Genomic DNA, 23,670 nt, shown 5'->3' on the forward strand with positions numbered 1-23,670 from the left:
AATTCCTATTTTTCAGTAGAATATTAATCTACACCATGAGTTGCTAAATATATGATCCCATAACTGACATACAGACAAGATGAACACACTACTCTTTTATGCTCTTTCCAAATATAATAATAATCAATTCACTCACAAATGCCAACTTTTCTCCCCCCCCCCCCCTGATGGTCCCATATATAGCCCAAAGAATATCTAAAACCTAAAAGAAAACAATGAAATGCAGGATGTTTACATTAATAAGGCATGTTACTTTCCATTACTATACACTTTTTAACATCATTTTAAATAACATTTGGTAAACTGTACTCAATCACACATAGAGATAAATTACAGACAAAGAAGATAACCAGTTTAATGTAGGAGCTATAATATATGACTAAACTGTTGTAATAGAGAAATACATTATAAGCACTACATGGGACCATCAGAGGGGGTGTGGACAGTACATTTAAAAGTGAATTGATAAGTATATTTAAAGAAAATAAAAAAAGGAATCACCTTGTCTCAATGTCAGTTATGAAATATTGTATATGTTGGCCAATGTCTTTTCCCCTAGATAAAAAGATTAATAGGCCTTTAAAACCTTATAAGTTAGGATTAAGCAATGGTATGAGACACAAAGACTTTCCCTGTGCCTCATTTAAGCAGAAGATTTATTTTTATAACATGCAGATTATAAAAAGGGATTTTCAAAAGTTGATATCCTTTAGAAGGGGTGAGGGTAGATATTTAAAATACTTTCCCAGGAGTTCATTTATGCTATGGGTGCACTCTTGATAGTTTCATTCACTACTTTCCAAGAATGCCTCTAAACTAGAATTTTTCCCAAATCTGTTCAACTTTCAAACATATCTTATGATTTTTTTACTCCCTTTTTTTGGTGTCTGTTATTCTAGAGTATTGTTATGTTTACTTTGGAGTCATTAAAAATTATAAATGCCATTTTAAATATCAGGGTTGTAAAGTCTTTTTCTCTGGTTTTAAGAGCTCATCACATGTAGCTGATTTCAGCATCAGTGGACAAATGATAGCAGTAAGAAAAAATTATTGTGTGATATTTTCAAAACAAAAAATCATGGACACAAATAGTCAACTGGAAATTTATAAATAGTTGCATGATTTATCTCAGCTTAGTTCTCAGCTCAGTAGCAGGGTCTTTCACCACAGACATCTCTGGCTGACTATTTATTTGTATCCATTTTTTTTTGTGATAATCATGATGAAAATCAGTGCTGATTTGTAAATTGGTGCCAAAAACTAGAAAATTTTACAAGTTCAAATCAATGCCAATTTCTTTTAAAATTGATACTGATTTGGAAATCAGTTCCCAAAATCAGCTATGTGTGCCCAGCCCTTTAGGAAATGTATTTGCAGATCTTTGAAACCTCATAAATAGGCATTGAGCAAATTTATTAAGCTGAAAACAGTTTTTATGTACTTCATTTAAACAAAAGATCTACTTTGCAAGGTTTCAATTTTATAACACAAAGATTTTTAATGGTCATCAAAGGTCAGTGCCCTCTAAAGTGGGAAGGAGTGGAGGTAAGTAGGCCTACTTAGAAGAATTTGTCATTTGTAGCTGATTCAGGAATAGTAATTATTATTTTCCTTTGCATAAACATGAAACCCCTCAAAAATGATGTCAGTTTTGCTGTGATGTCATTTTCAGGAGGTTTTCAACTCTTTTTAAAAATTCCAACAAACTTGTTTCAAAATAACATTCTATTGTCTGTAAATGGTAATTGTTTCTCACTAGACAGTTTTTAAAAATGAGGCATATTTAGGAAATGTATTTTCATATCTTTAAAACCTTATAAATTGGGACTGAGCAAAGTTGTGAAGCTGAAAACAATTTTGCTGTGCTTCATTTAAGCAGAAGATCTATTTTGCAAGGTTTCACTTTTATAACACACAGATTTTTAAAGGTCATGAAAGGTCAGGACCCTCAAGAGAGAGAAGGAGTGGAGGTAGGTACTTCAAAATACCTTCACAGGACATATTCCAGCCTGTAGACCTATCCCTCAAAGTTTCATTTTCCTAACCTAACCTGTTGGTAAAGTTCTATGAAATCATATTATTGAGTTAGAAATAAAGTGAATACACCATTTGATGCCCTTTTTTATGCTGATAACAAATATAATAATCATTTTCTATCGGAAATGAATTTCAGCCCCCCCCCTATATATCCCTAACCTAACCCAGAATTGGCATATATAGCATAGGGGGGCGGGCTGAAATTCATTTCTGATAGAAATGATTATTATATTTGTAATCAGCATTAATAAAGGCATTGAATGGTGTAGGCCTATTCACTTTTGTCCTAACTCAATGATATGATTTCATAGAACTTTACCTTCCTTTCCAAGATAGCCAAAAGTTGTCAAAGTAGAATTTTACCGGAAAATGAAACTTTCAGGGATAGGTCTACAGGCTGAAATATGTCCTGTGAAGGTATTTTGAAGTACCTACCTCCACTCCTTCTCTCTCTTGAGGGTCCTGACCTTTCATGACCTTTAAAAATCTGTGTGTTATAAAAGTGAAACCTTGCAAAATAGATCTTCTGCTTAAATGAAGCACAGCAAAATTGTTTTCAGCTTCACAACTTTGCTCAGTCCCAATTTATAAGGTTTTAAAGATATGAAAATACATTTCCTAAATTTTGAAAAAAAAACATTCATATGGCTTAAAATTCTACTTAAATAACAGGAATTACATTTTGAGAACTGTCATGTAGGCAAATTTCAGGATCCTCTAGAGGGAGAAGGAGTGGAGTTAGGTACTTCAAAATACCTTCCAGGACATACTTCAGCCTGTAGACTTATCCCTGAAAGTTCATTTTCCTAACCTAACCCTTTTTCAAGATAGCCAAAAGAAGCTAAAGTAGAATTTTACCCATTTTCCTAACCTAACCTGTTGGTAAAGTTCTATGAAATCATATTATTGAGTTAGAAATAAAGTGAATACACCATTTGATGCCCTTTTTTATGCTGATAACAAATATAATAATCATTTTCTATCGGAAATGAATTTCAGCCCCCCCTATATATACCTAACCAAACCCAGAATTGGCATATATAGCATAGGGGGGAGGGCTGAAATTCATTTCTGATAGAAATGATTATTATATTTGTAATCAGCATTAATAAAGGCATTGAATGGTGTAGGCCTATTCACTTTTGTCCTAACTCAATGATATGATTTCATAGAACTTTACCTTCCTTTCCAAGATAGCCAAAAGTTGTCAAAGTAGAATTTTACCAAATAGAGTTGCAACAGTAGGCTAATTGCTATTTGAAAGAACATTGAATAGGCTAAAGAATATAATGGTATGTTTCTTTCTTTTCTGTTTGATTGGTAAAGTTCTACAAAATCATATTATTGAGTTAGGAATAAAGTGAATAGGCCTACACCATTTGATGCCTTTTTTTATGCTGATTACGAATATAATAAGCATTTCAATTGGAAATGAATTTCAGCCCCCCTCCCCACTATATCGGCTAGCCTATACCTAACCCTGAATTGACAGTCAAAGGGGGGGGGGGGCTGAAACTCATTTCTGATAGAAATGATTATTATATTCGTAATCAGCTTAAAAAAAGGTATTAAGTGGTGTATTCACTTTATTCCTAACTCAATAATATGATTTGATAGAACTTTACCAATGCTACTTTAGCTACTTTTGACTATCTTGAAAAAGGGCTTAGGTTAGGAAAATGAAACTTTCAGGGATGGGTCTACAGGCTAAAGTATGTCCTGGGAAGGTATTTTGAAGTACCTATCTCCACTCCTTCTCCCTGTAGAGGGGCCTGATCTTTGATGACCTTTAAAAATCTTTGAGTTATAAAAGTGAAATCTTGTAAAATAGATCTTCTGCTTAAATTAAGTATAACAAAATTGTTTTCAGCTTCACAACTTTGCTCAATCCCAATTTATAAGGTTTCAAAGATATGCAAATACATTTTTTAAATTCTGGAAATAAAACATTGATATGGCTTAAAATTCTGCTCAAATAACTGAAATTGCATTTTCATAGCAAAAGCCAGAGAAAAGAAACTGATAACTGAAAATTAAGGTAAAATGTTGTTTTGTCAAAATTTCAATGGGTATATATAGACCTGTCATGTAGGAAAATTTCAGGACCCTCTAGAGGGAGAAGGAGTGGAGGTAGGTACTCCAAAATACCTTCCCAGGACATTCTTCGGCCTGTAGACCCATACCTGAAAGTTTCATTTTCCTAACCTAAACCCATTCCAAGATAGCCAAAAGTAGCTAAAGTAGAATTTTACCTTGGCCAACCAGTAGGCCTATTAAGCCTAGTTGTCCAGCTGGACATAAGGAAACATGATAAGAAAACTATTTTTACTCCATAATATGCAGAATAATCCTAGTTAACACATTATGCAGGGGGAGAGCCTTTATCTTCACTCTTCTCCTTGTTTTTCTAAGAAATTCATGAATTTCTTGGGATGTGTATATTCATAGAATATATACCCTCACCCCCTAATGTGCAAAGATATAGGCCTACCTAGAATGGCATCCCCAAACCAATTAGGCCTATACGATAAAATTCTACTTTAGCTACTTTAGCTACTGTTGGCTATTTTGGAATGGGTTTAGGTTAGGAAAATGAAACTATCAGGTATAGGTCTACAGGCCAAAGACTGTCATGGGAAGGTATGTTGAAGTACCTACCTCCACTCCTTCTCCCTCTCGAGGGTCCTGAAATTTGCCTACATGACAGGTCTATAGCCTACCCATTGAAATTTTGACAAAACAACATTTTACCTTAATTATCTGTTATCAGTTTCTTTTTCTCTGGCTTTTTCTCTGAAAATGCAATTTCAGTTATTTGAGCAGAATTTTAAGCCATATCAAGGTTTTATTTCCAGAATTTACAAAATGTATTAGCATATCTTTAAAACCTTATAAATTGGGACTGGGCAAAGTTGTGAAGCTGAAAACAATTTTGTTATGCTTCATTTAAGCAGAAGATCTGTTTTGCAAGGTTTCACTTCTATAACTCACAGATTTTTAAAGGTCATCAAAGGTCAGGACCCTCTAGAGGTAGAAGGAGTGGAGGTAGATACTTCAAAATACCTTCCCAGGACATGATTTAGCCTGTAGACCCATCCCTGAAAGTTTCATTTTCCTAACCTAACCCCTTTCTAAGATAGCCAAAAGTAGCTAAAGTAGAATTTTACCCCGATTTTTATTCTAGCCTAGGCCTGTAAGGCCAAGTCATGACTTAGGCAATAATGCTCCTAAACTCCTAGGCCTGTAAGTAGCCTAGGCTATGACAAATGATTTCCGAGCTTCTGAAAAGTTGCTACTACGCTTCTTTACCATGTTGAACCAGTAAAAATATGACTAACCTGGTTTAAAATTACAGTCAGGTAAACAGACTCCTACAAATTAAAAAGTAAAAACTACTCCCAAATGTTCCTACGTCAATGGCGGAGTTTAATTTTGCATCATTTTCAATTAATCGTGAATTTAATATAGATGGCATTTGGCTGTTGTAGAAACTACTAATAATCTGTCATGTTAGAAATAGACCTTCCCACAAATTTTCGTTCTGACCCTTTTTTTCCAAGGAGAAGCACAAATTGTTCTGAAATTAACCAAAGAAATACCAGATTAAAGAAGGAATATGAAGGGCTAGATAGTATTGCCTAAAAAGCTCATAACAGAAGGAGAAGAAATACTTTGAAAGCTTTAGCCAGCTATTGGATTTCAATTAAATTGAATACTATTAATAGAAATTTAATCGTTTTTTGAAGACTAAGAGTCACACCATTACTGAAGTACAGGGGGCCAGATATAATTCTCAGACTTTGGAGCAGACCAAATTATGATTCTTTTAAAATATTAACGTGGATGTCAAAAGCATTCGGAAATGGCATTTTAGTAGCCTCGAGTGATGCTGCTAGTAAAAAATAACCTGACAAGTACCTTTTGAATAACTGAATTCAAGGGAGAATTCCATATTTGTGACTATTGATTCTAGTTCAATTGTTCAAAAATGAAACTAATGCATGCTAATTTTTTTGAATAAAATATTTTCAATCGTCGTCTTCCACCCTTTCAGAAACTTATTTATTGGTAATATGGAAATATTAGCCATGTCAGCTATTCAAAATTATAAATGCGTTGTCTAATATTCTTAATTATTAATAGATTTTAAAATATCTATAATCATTTATCCAATTTTATGAGGATTGTCTTCATAAATGGTGGATTTTTTTGAAAGAATTATGCGATATTAAAAAAAAATGTTATTCTGCGGGACTTCATTAGTTCATAGACCACCCTCCTCTAATTGAACTTAAAATTTCAGGAGTAAAATCAGCTGTTTTTTATGTAAGCTTTTTTGAGAATATTACTGAGTAAAACAATAATTCTATTTCATTATTGCATCTGCTAAGTTTTAGATAAGAAACATGTGTTATTTTGTGAGTCTTCATGAACTATTTTATTCTCTTGGACTTGGGATTTTAGGGGAAAGATTAGCTGTTTTATTTAAGCTCTTTCTGAGGATATCTTTTGATAAAACACAAATTCTATTTATCCTTTTGAATTTTTTGAGCAAGTTGCACAAAAAGTTTATGGGATGTTCCAAAAGATATTTATGCAGTAGTCAATTTTGAGATAGAAAAAAGTATTGTCGATTAACAAACTGAAGGCTGCCGATTATGATATATATTACAGCGGTAAAAATGACGGTACATTACTAGGTGGAGCACACCCAAATAATTTATCACAGTTTATGCAATAGTGTGAAGTTAATGAATGACCGATTTCCTTTATTATTAATCATTTCGCAAAACAACAAATCAGTTAAACAAGCATAGCCAGTAATAGATGGCCAAATAACATGTGCGTTATGGTTCAATTAATAAATAAATTAATTATCATATTCAATAACATATAAATAAATATAAGAAACCAAAAAAATGAAGAAGAAACCTAACACTCACAAGGGAACCGCTTTCACCCTGTATCTCGACCAAGTAGTAACTTTTTGACCTGTGATTTAAATGAAGAAACTGATGTCTGGGAGGCTATTCCAGAGGGTTGCACTCACGTGACGAAACACACGAGCTGACCTTACTGTATTTCTCTTCCTATGTACTAGCTTATCCGCATTCCTTGTATGGTAAGAATGATAATAAGAGTTAGTAGAAAATATATTCATAAAACAAGCCGGCGAAACACCATTCAAACATTGGTAAATTAGTGTTAATAACTGACGATCCCGTAACTGACCAACATTCAAAATTTTAAAAAATGGTAATAAAAAATAGGTTTATCACTAAAACTAATACAGTCCCCCAAAAGACGAACTGCCAAGATCTTTATCTCCCTTGATTTTTCTTTCCTTCTTACCTTACCCTCCGCCTCTCATTCTTTAAGTTTAAGTTTAAATTAACCAGTAGAACGACTGAAAAATCATCCCTCCAGACTTTTTGTCCTCCACCACCCTTACATTTTGAAAAATACCTTTTATGCATTTTGGCTCAAAAATTACTTTCTCGGGATTTTCATTGTAGAAAGAGGAAAAAGACAGCAAATCTGCCCCCCACCCCACCCCTGATTCTGAATATACATTTTTTCTTTACCCAGTTCAGACAGAAAGATTTTTTGTGATAAAAAATAAGAAAAAAACTTGATATTTATGAAAAGTTATTGAAAATGGCGAAGCAAATACTGAAAAAGCGAATAATAATTTGTCTATTGTAAAATTTTAAAATTTATTTGTTTATCTCAACTACATATTTCAGGAATGAATGTTTCGTATAAATACAATATTTATCAGATCAATTTTTGCTGCTAACCTCACACAACTGGCTGCATTTGAAAATTTCTAAGAAAATACACATTTGGGAATCTTCTGCAGCTATATAAACCAATAAATCTTTGTTAGGACTGATATTCAAGATGTTCTTTAAAGGTTTTGATCATGAATTTTCGTTCACGTAGTTTTTAGTTATTGTGAATTAGATATTGAGTTGGCTGAAAAGACATATAAATAAATTTATTCAACAATACATTTTAGCAATTAATACATCAGCATATATGCCCCTCCCCCTTCAAGGATCTATGCCTATATCAATTTATATGACAAAGAGCACGAGCTTCGACGTGTGGCCAATTTTGTGTTTTTTCTCCCTTTCAAAAAGTTCGTGGCAACAAACTGTAAATAAGGAGCAACCCGGCTCTATAGTAACCGAAACTCTAAAAACGGAATTTTGATACCAATAGATATATCAAAAGAGTCAGCTTATTATTCTGGTTTCAAAAATATAAGTTACATTAAGTATAGTCAAACAGTTCGTGGTAACGAACTGTAAGTAAGGAGCGACCTGGCTCAATAGTAACCGAAACTCTAAAAAACGGAATTTTGATACCAGTAGATACATGAAAAGAATCAAATTTTTATGCTGAATTCAAATATATAAATTAAATCAAATTTTGTCTAACCCATCAAAAGCTCGAGCCTGAAAAAATTGCCTTATTTTTGACAAAAGGGGGAAACACCCCCTAAAAGTCAAATAATCTTAATTAAAATCATAGCATCATATTCAGCGAATCAGAGAACCCTTCTGTAGAGTTTTCAAGCTGCTGTCTGCAAAAATGTAGAATTATGTATTTTCTCCCAGATGAAAGATCATGGATGCGTGTTTTTTTTTTTTTTTTTTGTTATTCCAAGGGGTCATCGTATTGATCCAATAGTTCTAGAATATAATGAGAGGGCTCATTCGAACGGAAATTAAAAGTTCTTCTGCTCTTTTTAAGTAACCAAAAAAATTGGAGGGCAACTTGGCCCCCTCCCACGCTCATTTTTCCCCAAAGTCACCGAATCAAGATTTTGAGATAGCCATTTTGACCAGCACAGTCGAAAATTTAATAAAAAACTGGAAATTACTTTAATTATTCTTTTGCGAAATAATCCTTTTATTGGCTATTATTGAAGCAAATCGTTTTGGCCTAGTAGGTATAATAGTCCCCTGGTGATTATTTAAAATCTTAACTCCGTTATTGACTGTTGATTCACTCTTTTGAAGATTATCATAAATTGGGTCAATATTTAAATTACCCGTGCCCCTATTTATCGAAATGTTAACAAATATATGTTTTTTTTATTTCTATGGCTTCTCTCGCCCATTGTGTGTACCCCTTATCATTTGAAATAGCTAAGGCCTCATCAAATTTTACAAAGTGATCTGGTTGAAACCAAATATGTTCTGCTAAGGCTGAAACAAAAGTTTCCGGAGGCTTGCTTGATTGTAGGGTTTTTTTCTATTGAATTTTGATTTTCAATTCCACAAATTGTTGGTGAGTCCTACCAATATAGAACTTCCCACAAGAACACGGAATTTTATACACCCCATTTACTAAATTTCCCCGGGTTAAATCCTTCCCAGAATAAAAAAAAAACAAAAAAAACTACCCATTGGCATCAATGATTGGAAACATGTATCTGTTAAATTTAGGCAAATTACATGAAAGTTTCTTACTCAAACCAGGTACATATGGCAATGAAATGAAGCTTTTTGATACACTAAAATCTGAAGACTAAGAAACCCCAATAACCCTACTATCATGTTTAGCACGTCTATTTTCAATTATTTTGTCAATGAGCCTAATTGAGTAATTGTTACAAAACAAAATATTCCTCAAGTATAACAATTCCGAATCCAGAAATTCCTGGGAACAAATTCTAAAGGCTCTATCCACAAGTGAAATTGCAACCCCTCATTTCACCGACACAGGGTGGCATGAATGAAAATTCAAATACTTATCATTGTGCGTAGGTTTTCTATAAATCGAGAAAAGTAAATGGAGATCCTTTTTTTTTTTTTTTTTTTTTGTCAAGGCTGGACAGTTCGGCTTAAGATATTTCATTCGTCAAGAATTCCTATGCAAAATTATTTTTATAATTCTTGCTTTCTCTTTTCCGTCTTAATTTTATGCGTGGAGTTGTTAAGGGTAATTGTCCTGGGTAAATTTTCACCGGGATTGAATTAAAAAACGATCAGAAACCACAGCCGGTGCAACAGCACTGCCTAAGTAAAGAGCGATGTGGGCACAGTGAATTATTATCCTTAATGTTTTTTTTTGTTTAGACCACGGCACTTTGTATCGAAGATGTTGTCATAAAAACTTCAAAAAGGGCTCATTCGATTGAAAATTGAAACGGCTATTGCCCTTTTTAATAGTCAAAGGGAGGCAACTAGTCTTCCAATCTCTTTCGACTATTGAAAAGGGCACTGGCCATTTCAATTTCCAATCGAATGAGCCCTTTTTGAAGTTTCTACGACAACGCCTTCTATCAAAACCTTATATGCCCCAGGGCATAAATTACAACCCTTACCCTGAGGGCTCTGGGGGGGGTTGTCATCCTCAAAGACCTAATTTCCAGAACTTTCAACTATGCTAAACAAATGGCTATCTCAAAATTTGATTGGATGTGTTTGGGGAAGAGGTGGGCGTGAGAAGGGGGTTAGTTGCCCTCCAATAACTTTTGACTATTAAATCGGCCCCAGGGCATAAATTACAACCCTTGACCTGAAGGCTGTGGGGGAGTGTCATCCTCAAAAACATAATTTCTGTTTGGAAATCTACTACGCTGAACAAAATGGCTATCTCAAAATTTTGATTGGATGTGTTTCGGGAAATGATGGGTGTGGAAGGGGTGTTAGTTGCCTTCCAATCACTTTTGACTATTAACAAGGGCACAAGCCACTCCAATTTCCAATTGAATGATTCCCTTTTCGAATTTTCTACGACAACTTCTTCGATACAAAGTGCCCTGGTCGAAAGGAAAAAATAATAAATAATACATTGTGCCAACAACGATCTTTACTTAGGCAGCGCTATTGCGCTGCCTGTGATAGCTTGGATACACTTAGGCTATTTTGATTTGGTTAAATTTTAAGAGCAGAAGTAGCCCCGAAAATTTGAACATAATACCCTCAGTCGTTCTTGGGATACTGCTGAGATGCCTTATTGGGAATTTGTATTAACACAGTGCATTTTGATTTAATCTTAAGGCAACATTTAGTTTTTAAACATAATGGGCAAATGGGAGGGTGGGCGTGGAAGGGGGACTCGTTGCCCTCCAATTACTTTCGACTATTAAAAAGGGCATTAGCCCTTTCTATTTTCAATCAAATGAGTCCTTCGACGCGAAATGCCCTGGTTTAAAAAAAATAAAAAATAATACATTGTACCAAGGGCGGATCCAGGATCGTTTTTCGGGTGGGGGGTACTAATGTTTGACTCAGTTTTCGACTAATTTTACGGATTTTTACCTAGGTTTTACTAATTTTCGACTTATTTTCGACTCGGTCAAAAATTTCGGGGGGGGGGGGGGGGTAAAACCGGGTAAACCCCCCCCCCCCTGGATACGGCCTTGCATTGTACCTACATATATCTTTACTATAAAATTGCCAAGCCTTCCAATCACTTTCGACTATTAAAACGGGCACAAGCCCATCTAATTTCCAATCGAATGAGTTATTTTTGAAGTTTCTACAACATCACTATCTATAAAAACCTTATATGCCCCCAGGGCATAACTTACAACCCTGGCCCAGAGGGCTGGGGGAGAGTGTCCTCCTCAAAAACATAATTTCTCTTCAAAGACCTAATTTGTAAAACTTTAAACTACGTTGAAAAAAATGGCTATCTAAGAATTTTGATTGTATGTGTTTAGGGAAACGTTTGGCGTGAGAAGGCGGTGAGTTGCCCTCACATCACTTTCGATTATTAAAAAGGGTACTAGCTCTTTGAATTTTCGATTGAATGAGCCTTTTTTCAAGTTTCTACGACAAAGCTTTCAATAAAAATCTTATGTATCCCCAGGGCATAGCTTACAACCCTTGCCATGAGGGCTGTGGGGGGAAGTGTCATCCTCAAAGATATAATTTCCAGACCTTTCAACTATTTTGAACAAACTGGCTATCTCAAAATTTTGATTGGATGTGTTTGGATGTATGGTGGGCGTGGAAAGGGTGTTAGTTGCCTTCCAATCACTTTTGACTATTAAAAAGGGCATTAGCCATTTCAATTTCCAATCAAATGAGCCCTTTTTGAAGTGTCTACGACAATGCTTTCCAAAAAAACTTATATGCCCCAGGGCATAACTTACAACCCTTGCCCTGAGGGCTGTGGGGGGATTGTCATCCTCAAAGACCTAATTTTTAGAGCTTTCAACTACGTTGAACAAAATAGCTATCTCAAAATTTTGATTGGATGTGTTGGGGGAAAAGGTGGGCATGAGAGGGGGGTTATTTGCCCTCCAATAACTTTCGACTATTAAAAAGGGCACTAGCCCTTTGAATTTCCAACCGAATAATCCGTTATTTAACTTTTTACTAAAACGCTTTCTTTAAAAACTTTATATACCCCTCGAGCATAATTTAAAACCTTGGCCCTGAGGGTTGTGGGGGAATGTCCTCATCGAAAACATATTTGACATCAGAAAGCCTAATACGCTGAACAAAATAGCTATTTCAAAATTTGGATTGGATGTGTTTGGGAAATTGTGGGCGTGGAAGGGGTATTAGTTGTCTTCCAATCACTTTTGACTATTAAAAAGGGCACTAGCCATTTCAATTTCCATTTGAATAAGCCCTTTTTGAAGTTTCTACGACAACGCTTTTTATAAGAACCTTATATGCCCCCAGGACAAAATTAACAACCCTTGCCCTGAGGGCTATGGGGGGGGGTTGTCATCCTCAAAGATCTAATTTACTCAACTTTCAACTACGTTAAACAAATGGCTATCTCAAAATTTGATTGGATGTGTTTGGGGAAGAGGTGGGCGTGAGAAGGGGGTTAGTTGCCCTCCAATCACTTTCGACTATTAAAAAGAGCTCTAGCCCTTTGAATTTCCAATCGAATGAGCCTTTTTTTACGTTTCTACGACACCACTTTCTATCAAAACCTTATAAGCCCCAAGGGCATAAATTACAACCCTCAACCTGAAGGCTGTGGGGGAGTGTCCTCCTCAAGAACATAATTTCTATTTGGAAATATACTACGCTGAACAAAATGGCTATCTCAAAATTTTGATTGGATGTGTTTCGGGAAATGGTGGGTGTGGAAGGGGTGTTAGCTGCGTTCCGATCACTTTCGACTATTAACAAGGGCACAAGCCACTCCAATTTCCAATTGAATGATTCCCTTTTCGAATTTTCTACGACAACTTCTTCGATACAAAGTGCCCTGGTCGAAAGGAAAAAATAATAAATAATACATTGTGCCAACATCGTTCTTATATGCCCCTATGGCATAACTTAAAACCCTTGGCCTTAGGGCAGTGGGGGAGTGTCTTCCCCAAAAACATAAATTCTATTTGAAAATCAACTACGCTGAACAAAATGGCTATCTCAAAATTTTAATTGGATGTGTTTGGGGAAATGGTAAGCGTAGAAGGAGTGTTAGTTGCCTTCCAATCAATTTCAACTATTAAAAAGGGCACTAGTCGTTCCAGTTTCCAGTTGAATGAGCCGTTTTCCAAGTTTCTACGACAACTTCTTCGATATGAAGTGCCCTGGTATGGAAAATAAATAATACATTGTGCCAACATCAATCTTTACTTAGGCAGCGTTATTTCGCTGCCTATGATAGCTTGGATAAACTTACGCCATTTTGATTTGGCTAAATTTTAAGAGCAGAAGTAGCTCCGAAAATTTGAACATAATACCCTCAGTCGTTCTTGGGATACTGCTGAGATGCCTTATTGGGAATTTGTATTAACACAGTGCATTTTGATTTAATCTTAAGGCAACATTTAGTTTTTAAACATAATGGGCAAATGGAAGAGTGGGCGTGGAAGGGGGACTCGTTGCTCATTAATCACTTTCGACTATTAAAAAGGGCATTAGCCCTTTCTATTTTCAATCAACTGAGTCCTTCGACACGAAGTGCCTTGGTCTAAAACAAAAATAAAAAAATAATACATTGTACCCACATATATCTTTACTATAAAATTGTCAAGCCTTCCAATCACTTTCGACTATTAAAAAAGGCACAAGCCCATCTAGTTTCCAATCGAATGAGTCCTTTTTGAAGTTTCTTCAACATCACTATCTATAAAAACCTTATACGCCCCCAGGGCATAACTTACAACCCTTGACCAGAGGGCTGGGGGGAGTGTCCTCCTCAAAAACATAATTTCTCTTTAAAGAAATAATTTGTAAAACTTTTAACTACGTTGAAAAAAATGGCTATCTACAATTCCATCATCAATTTCGAATCGAATGAGCCGTTTTTGAAGTGCCTGCGACAACGCTTTCTATAAGAACCTTATATGCCCCCTGGGCAAAACTAACAACCCTTGACCTGAGGGTTGTGGGCTTGTCATCCTCAAAGACCTAATTTCTAGAACTTTCAATTACGTTGAACAAATGGCTATCTCAAAATTTGATTGGATGTGTTTGGGGATGGGGTGGGCATGAGAAGGGGGTTAGTTGCCCTCCAGTCACTTTCGACTATTAAAAAGGGCACTAGCACTTTGAATTTCTAATCGAATGAGCCTTTTTTTAAGTTTCTACGACACCGCTTTCTATCAAAACCTTATATGCCCCCATGGCATAAATTACAACCCTTGACCTGAGGGCTGTGGGGGAGTGTCCTCCTCGAAAACATAATTTCTATTTGGAAATCTACTACCCTGTACAAAATGGCTATCTCAAAATTTTGATTGGATTTGTTTCGGGAAATGGTGGGTGTGGAAGGGGTGTTAGTTGCCTTCCGATCAATTTTGACGATTAACAAGGGAACAAGCCACTCCAATTTTTAATTGAATGATTCCCTTTTCGAATTTTCTACGACAACTTCTTCGATACAAAGTGCCCTGGTCTAAAGGAAAAAATAATAAGTAATACATTGTGCCAACATCGTTCTTATATGCCCTCAGGGCATAACTTAAAACCCTTGCCCTGAGGGCTGTGGGGGAGTGTCCTCCTCAAAAACATAAATTCTGTTTGGAAATCAACTACGCTGAACAAAATGGCTATCTCAAAATTTTAATTGGATGGGTTTGGGGATATGGTGGGCGTAGAAGGGGTGTTAGTTGCCTTCAAATCACTTTCGACTATTAAAAAGGGCACTAGTCGTTCCAATTTCCAATTGAATGAGCAGTTTTCCATGTTTCTGCGACAACTTCTTCGATATGAAGTGCCCTGGTATGGAAAATAAATAATACATTGTGCCAACATCGATCTTTACTTAGGCAGCGCTATTGCGCTGCCTATGATAGCTTGGATACACTTACGCTATTTTGATTTGGTTAAATTTTAAGAGGAGAAGTAGCTCCGAAAATTTGAACATAATACCCTCAGTCGTTCTTGGGATACTGCTGAGATGCCTTATTGGGAATTTGTATTAACACAGTGCATTTTGATTTAATCTTAAGGCAACATTTAGTTTTTAAACATAATGGGCAAATGGGAGAGTGGGCGTGGAAGGGGGTTAGTTGCCCTCAAATCACTTTTGATTATTAAAAAGGGTACTAGCCCTTTGAATTTCCAATCAAATGAGCCTTTTTTCAAGTTTCAACGACAAAGCTTTCAATAAAAACCTTAGATGCCCCAGGGTATAACTTACAACTCTTGCCATGAGGGCTGGCGGGGGGGGGATGTCACCCTCAAAGACCTAATTTTCAGAGCTTTCAACTACGTTGAACAAAATGGCTATCTCAATATTTTGATTGGATGTGTTTGGGGAAAAGATGGGCGTGAGAGGGGGGTTAGTTGCCCTTTAAAAACCTTATATGCCCCCAGGGCATATCTTAAAACCGTTTCCCTGAGGGCTGTGGGGGATTGTCCTCCTCAAAAACATAATTTCTATCTGGAAATCAACTACGCTGATCAAAATGGCTATCTCAAAATTTTGATTGGATGGGTTGGGGAAATGGTGGGCGTGGAAGGGGTGTTAGTTGCCTTCCTATCACTTTCGACTATTAAAAAGGGCACTAGCCATTCCAATTTCCAATCGAATGAGCCCTTTTCGAAACTTATACGACAATTCCTTCGATACGAATTGCCCTGGTCTAAAGAAAAAAAAAAATAACAAAAAATACATTGTGCCAACATCGTTCTTTACTTAGGCAGCACGATTGCACTGCCTATGATATACTGATATATATATTCTTTAAGTTTTAATAATTTTTTATTTATTAAAGTTATAAAAGTTAAAACATTTTAAACGTATTTTGTCGTTTAATGTTTTAAGATGAAAGGACTTGAATGGCTTTTGAGTCTTCAACGGAAACATGAACGCAAAACAGGTATTTTTGTTTAAAAAAAACCCAAGACAAGATAAGTTTGTTCTAAAATAAGATTAATAACTGATAATTATATAGCTATTATATGAAGAAATATGTATTGCTGATGTGCTATGCTACTGAAATTTTGAGATAGCCATTTGTTCAAAAGTAGTCCAAAGATCACAAAGCAAGGCCTATGGGGCTGAAGCAAGCCCCCAGAGTCTGTAGGACAGAGTTGTAAGTGGTGCCCTGGGGCATATAAGCTTTTTAGGGAAAGAGTGGTTGTCTGAACTTTAGAGGAAGCTCATTTGATTGGAAATGTATAATTCTAGTTTCCTTTTAAGAGTCAAAATTGATTTAGGTCAAAAAGCCCCCCCCCCCCGAACCCCTCTGACAACCAGTTTTCCCCAAACGCATCCAATAGAAATTGTGAGATAGACATTTTGTTCACAATAGTCCAAAGAGTGCCATTTTTAATTGAAGGATGGAGCCATCCCTAAGGTTCATGCTGTAAGGAAAATTCCATCTGTTCTTTGCGACAAGCTTAAAGCAGAGCATGATAAAATGGAGGAAGACGTTGTTATTGAGAAGGTGACAGTCCCTAATGAATGGGTCAACTCCATGGTGGCCCTTCAAAAGAAAGATGGCACTCTCCGCCTCTGTATTGACCCTCTGGATCTCAGTAAATCCATCAGAAGACCCCACTACCCTATTCTAACGTTGGAAGACTCTACATCCAACCAGCATGTAGCAAAGTACTTCACAAAGCTAGTTGCACGTTCAGGATACGGGTCGTTGTTGCTTGATGAGGAATCCTCAGACCTAACTACTTTCAACACTATTTTTGGAAGATACCGTTTCAAGCGTATGCCGTTCAGCAATATATCAATGCAGGACGAGTTCCAGAGACGCATTGAGGAAGTTTTTTTCAAGGTCTAGCTGGATTTATAGTTATCATAGACGATCTGCTAGTTTTTGGTTCAACCCTGGAAGAGCATGATGAGCGTCTTGCTGCCGTCTTAAAGAGGGTGCGAGCAAAAGGGGTTATGTAAATTTAGCGTTCGAGAGGTAACATACTTTGGCCCCATGATTGGCGAAAAAGAGATGCGTCCTGATACAGAGAAGCTACGTGCAATTAATGCAATGCCTAAACCAGCAAACAAAGAAGAGCTGACCACCCTCCTAGTAATGCTGAATTACTTAGCCAGATGCATCCCCAATCTATAAGAAAAGTGTAAGGACCTTTGTGGCATCTGCGAAGACAAAGACTTTGTTTGGGGAACAAAGCCTGATGTTGCCTTAAAGGAAATAAAGGGCTCCATTGTGTCGCACCTTCTTTTCTTCGATCACCGAAGTACTTCAGTGGACCTGAGAGTCGATGCCTCGTCACACGGCCTAGGAGCATACATCTTAACAAATGGACAGGCAATAGCGTACGCTTCATGAGCCCTTACACCTACCAAGCAAAGATACTCAAAGCTAGAGAAAGAGCTTTACGCCATTGTATTTGGCTGCCGATATTTCTACCACTACATTTATGGAAGGCAAGTCAATGTGCTCACTAGTCATCGTCCTCTTGAAACCATTTTACGACAGCCCTTGCACAATGCCCCAGCAAGACCGCAAAGGATGATGCTCCAGATTCAACGTTACGACTTGAGTTTCACTTACCAGCCCGGTGCTGAAATACCAGTCGCTGATGCATTATCTAGGTTCCGCGTGTCAGACGATGACAAGGCTACCCAGAGAGAACTTGAAGCGTATGTACACCAAGTCGTCAAGCTACTTCCGGTGAGCGATTCAAAACTGCAAGAAATCCACAACCAATCTAAAGAAGATCCCCAGCTAGTCACACTCAGACCAATTATAGAAACTAGCTGGCCACTTTGCCGCAAGCTGTGTCCTAGTCAAGCACTGCCATTTCGGGGAGTCCGACACGAACTGTATATCAATGACAAAATCATCTTCAAGGGAGACAGGATAGTGGTACCAGCATGTTTGAGATCCGACACGTTAAAACAGCTGCGCGCTTCCCATTTAGGGGTGGAGAAAATGAAACAGAGAGCCAGGATGCTCATTTACTGGCCTCGACTAAACGCAGGCAAAGAAAATCTGATTGTCAGCTACTACACATGCCAAAAACACAGCAGGAGTCTACAAAAAGAGCCACTACTCGGCTCTCAAGTATCAGTTATCCAGTGGTAACAAGTTGTGTGTTACATATTCACCTGGCGTGGAACCAGCTACCACCTAGTGGTGGACTACCACAGCCACTATTTTGAAACTGATCTGTTGCGTAATTTAACATCGGCAGAAGGCATTTTAAAACTGAAGTTGCATTTTGCCCGTCACGGCATAACCCAGGTCATGATGTCCAATAATGGTAACCAATTCGTGTCCCAAGAATTCAAAAGGTTTACCAGAGACTGGGGATTCGAGTAAAAAACTTCGAGCCCAATATACCCCCAGTCAAACGGATTAGTGGAAAAGACTATCAAAACTTGCAAGAGCATCATGACCAAGGCAAGTGAAAATGGATTGGACCCATACCTCGGAATTCTGAAGTACCGTAACACCCTGGTTGACGGTTTAGCTGCTCCCTCAAAAATGCTCATGAGCTGCCAGCTCCACTCGAAACTGCCGTGCACAGAAAAGCACTTGAAAAGTGAGTGGTACAGACTTATGAAATTTCGGCAAGCAGAGGGATGGCTCAACACAGACAGAAATCTTATCATGACCGGCATGCTAGAGAACATCCTGAACTCAGAGGAGGTGACCAGGTTTTCTTCAGAAACCAGCCAGAAGCACCATGGAAAAGCCGGGAAATAATAACAGAGGCAGATGAACCTAGATCGTACTACTTGCCATTTAAAGATGGTTCGATCCTTCCCCGGAACCGAAGATCCTTCACCACTTAATCAAAGCAGCCTCTCGTTCCACACCTGATGATAGAACCACCACGGAACACTCCCCCCCCCCAAACCTGTATCATGGTCACTAAATTCGGGTCGGATTAAGGATTGCGCTGACACTACCGCAAGCATGAGTATGCACAGATCAGTGCAGAGATTCCCGACGACTGCCACCGATCCCGGTATGGCCATAGCTGAGCTCCACCTGCCATCAAGTGAACCGGCTAGCACAATTCCAGTACAAGCAACAGCTGTTCAGGCTACACGATCCGGCAGATTGGTGAAGCCACCAGAGAGACTAAACCTATAATGAATAACCAAGTGACAATGAGGCATTCGTGTCTGGTGTGGTTCTGCCAATACCCATTGGTAGCTGATGGGAGTGAGCCTTGCGCCTCCCGAAGTAGTGCTCTGTAGTGAGTGATAATTTGCCAAGTAGTTGGCAGTTAGTTTTACCTCCACGCCTAGAGGTGAAAGAAGGTCATCTTTTTAGAAATAGCTGAAGGAGGATGTAGAATTATGTGATTCCTTGCTCCTATGCTTGTGGTTGTGCACCACCTTGCTATTATGTGCTTATGCTGATTTGCCTTGATGCTCTTATGCTTGCTTGGCTTTATTTATAGGGTTCTTTATTATAAGTGCCTGGGTTTTAAATAAGGATTTATCATAGGCAGCGCGCAAGCGCTGCCTTAGTAAAGAACCATGTGGCCACAATGTGTTTTTTTTTGTTTGTTTTTTTCTCCATACCCGGGCACTTCGTATCGTTGTCTTAGAAACTTCGAAAAGGGCTCATTCGATTGGAAATTGGGGTGGCTAGTGCCCTTTTTGATAGTCGAAAGTGATTTTAGGGCAACTAGCCCCCCCCCCCACGCCCATCATTCCCCCAAACACATCCAATCAAAATTTTGAGATCGCCATTTTGTTCAGCGTAATTGATTTCCAGATAGAAAATATCTTTTTGAGGAGGACACTCCCCCACAACCCTCGCGGCAAGGGTCTTAAGTTATGCCTTGAGGGCATATAAGAACAATGTTGGCACAATCTACTATATATTATTTTTTTACTTTAGAGCAGGGCAATTCATATGGAAGGGGTCGTCGTAAAGACTTCAAAAGGGGCTCATTCCATTGGAAATCGAGAGTTCTAGGGCCCTTTTTAATAGTCGAAAGTGATTGGAGGGCAACTATACCCCCCCCCGCCCATTATTCCCCCAAATACATCCAATCAAAATTTCGAGACAGCCATTTTGTTCAGCGCAGTTGATTTCAAGATAGAAAATGAATTTTTGAGGAGGACACTCCCCCACAACCCTCAGGGCAAGGGTTTTAAGTTATGCCCTAGGGTACAATGTATTATTTATTCTTTCTTCTCCATACCCGGGCACTTCGTATCGAAGGAGTTGTCGTAGAGACTTCAAAAAGGGCTCATTCGATTGGAAATTGGAGTGGCTAGTGCCCTTTTCAATAGTCGAATGGGATTGGAGGGAAACTAGCCCCCCCCCACGCCCATCATTCCCGAAAACACATCCAATAAAAATTTTGAGACAGCCATTTTGTTCAGCATAGCTGAATTCCAGATAGAAAATATGTTTTTGAGGAGGACACTCCCCCACAACCCTCGGGGCAAGGGTATAATTTATGCCCTGGGGGTATATAAGGTTTTTATAGAAGGCGTTGTAGTAGAAACTTCAAAAAAGGCTCATTCGATTGTAAATTCAAAGGGCTAGTGCCCTTTTTAATAGTCGAAGGTGACTGGAGGGCAACTAGCCCCCCCTCAACGCCCACCATTCCCCCAAACACATCCAATGAAAATTTTAAGATCGCCATTTTGTTCAGCGTAGTTTATTTCCAGATAGAAAATATATTTTTGAGGAGAACACTCCCCTACAACCCTCGGGGCAAGAGTTTTAACTTATGCCATGGAGGTATATAAGGTTTTTATGGAAGGTGTTGTCGTAGAAACTTCAAAAAAGGCTCATTCGATTGGAAATTCAAAGGGCTAGTGGCCTTTTTAATAGTCGAAAGTGATATGGGCATATAAGAACAATGTTGGCACAATGTACTATATATTATTTTTTTACTTTAGAGCAGGGCAATTCATATGGAAGGGGTCGTCGTAAAGATTTCAAAAGGGGCTCATTCCATTGGAAATCGAGAGTTCTAGGGCCCTAAATTTTGGTGCAGATATATGGATGATATTTTAGTTGTTTGGAATTATGGGGAATCACAAATTGAAGGTTTTTTAGAACATTTAAATAATCTGGGAGGAGAGTTAATTTTTACAATTGAAAAGGAAACAGAGAATAAGTTTTACCGTTTCTAGATATTTGGATCCATAGAAATAATAACGTTTAGATATAGAATAATTGAAAACTAGCGTTTTCAATTTACCGTAAACCGACTAATAACAACCGTTATTTGTCTTTCGCATCAAATCATCCGATCCAGGTAAAAAGGGGTGTAGTTATTCCTTTAGTTGTAGGGTATTAAAATTAGCATTACCAGAATACATAAGCAATTGACTAATTTTTATTAAGGATATTCTAGTACGTAATGACTATCAAGAAAATATTATTTCTCAACTGATTGAAAAAAGGAAAAAAAAGTTGATGGAGCCGGAAAATTTAGAAGAAGATGGGTCAAATCAAGAAATAAATTATATAACTTTGCCTTTTATCCCAATATTGTTGCAAAAATTAAGAAGAGAATTAAAACAACGTAATATAAAAGAAGCATTTAAATCAGGACAAACGATAAGCTCTTTGTTAAATAAAGGGAAATACAAGGTACCGAGAAATTTGCAAAAGGGAGTATACAAAATTCCATGCTCTTGTGGTAAATTTTATGTGGGAAGAACACAACAGATTTTAGAAAATATGCTAAAGAAACACAAGAATGCCATAGATAGCTCTCTAAAACAAAATAAAACACCGGAAATTTTTGAGGCAGCTGTTGCAGAACATGTTTATAATTTTCCTCATCAGAGTATTTTATTTGATCAAAAAAAAATAGTATGTATATCTGTAGGACTTTTACAAAGCTTCAGGGAAATTATAGAAATGAAAAAGAGAATATCTGGGAGTATTAGTATCAATACAGATGAAGGGGAATTTAGGAGCAGTTTAATTTATAATAGTGTAATTAAAAAACAGGTAAGATATTGAATCAGCACCGATTTCAATACTAGTTCTGAAACGAAAGATGACCTTGCGAAGAAAGGTCAGAATGGGTTAAATGCTGGGAAAAGTAAACGAACTGCAGCTAAGCTTGCAAGCAAACGAATCCGTTCAGTTTATAATTCAAACAGTGGTTGATGAACTTGTGAGATTTACTTAGGGGTTATGGGCCGGGGGTTAGCTGACCTTTATTGTTTTGGTTAAAGTATAAATATATTCTTCATTTTTTGATAGATTTCGATTTATATACTGTGAGGAGGCGTTGTTTGAATCAATATAGATTTGATTTTGTTTATACGCTAGGGAATGGAAGTGTTTATTTAATATGTAAGTTTTGTTTCCTATTTATTTATATTTTTTCTTTTGTTGCTTTTTTTTATCTCTTCATGTGTTTAGTATGTTTTTATTTTGATGTAAGCTAAGGTTTTTAAAAAGAACATATTTTGTTTTATTTTTTTCTTTTCTTTTTTTTCCGTTGAGAAAGGCTCCCGGACGTGGGGTCGAAATATTCGGAGTATTTTTGTTCAATTAAGTGTTTATTTTATTGTATTCACTGCTTTATAAAAATTAAAACCCGTTTTTCTTGCTTAATTTTTCATTTTATTCAACCCAGTTGAAAGTTTTGGAAATTAGGTCTTTAAGGATGACAACCAGTCCCCCCCCACAACCCTCAGGGCAAGGGTTGTAAGTTATACCCTGGGAGCAGGTAAGGTTTTTATAGACAGCGATTTTGTAAAAACATCAAAAAGGGCTCATTCAATTAAGAATTGAAAGGGCTAGTGCCCTTTTAATAGTCAAAAATGATTAAAAGGCAACTAACCCCCCTCTCACAATCCCCATGTCCCCAAACACATCCACTCAAAATTTTGAGATATCCATTTTGTTCAACGTAGTCGAAAGTTCTGGAAATTAGGCCTTTTAGGATGATAACCCCATCAGACCCCTCAGTGCAAGGGTTGTAAGTTCTGCCCTGGAGGCATATAAGGGTTACATAAAAAGTTGTTGTAGAAATTTCAAAAGGGGCTCATTTAATTGGAAATCGAAATTGCCCTTTTTAATAGTCGAAAGTGAGTGAAGAGTAATTAACCCTCCTCTCACGCCCAGCATTTTCCCAAACATGTTCAACCAAAGTTTAGAGATAGCCATTTTGTTCAACCTAGTTGAAAGTTCTGAAAATTATGCATTTAAGGATGACAAACTCCCAAGAGTCCCCAGGGCAAACGTTATAAGTTATGCCCTTGGGGCATATAAGGTTTTTAAAGAAAGAGTTGTCATAAAAACTTCAAAGAGGTCTTACTCAA

General features: G+C 37.2%; 1 protein-coding gene across 1 annotated transcript in view; it reads right to left on the minus strand.

The window, feature by feature from the left end:
• The window catches only part of LOC148951496 (ras-like GTP-binding protein Rho1), a 36,448-nt gene extending 30,968 nt beyond the window's left edge, over positions 1-5,480 (minus strand). The window contains exon 1 of the mRNA XM_089090914.1: positions 5,376-5,480. The gene's annotated coding sequence lies outside the window, so the exon portion shown is untranslated. The remainder of the gene's footprint in view (positions 1-5,375) is intronic.
• Positions 5,481-23,670: the final 18,190 nt, after the last annotated feature.

The sequence above is a fragment of the Artemia sp. Qi Xiang Cuo genome, chromosome 6 (assembly GCF_049724085.1).
Source record: "Artemia sp. Qi Xiang Cuo chromosome 6, ASM4972408v1, whole genome shotgun sequence".
NCBI classification, from domain to species: Eukaryota; Metazoa; Arthropoda; class Branchiopoda; order Anostraca; family Artemiidae; genus Artemia; species Artemia sp. Qi Xiang Cuo.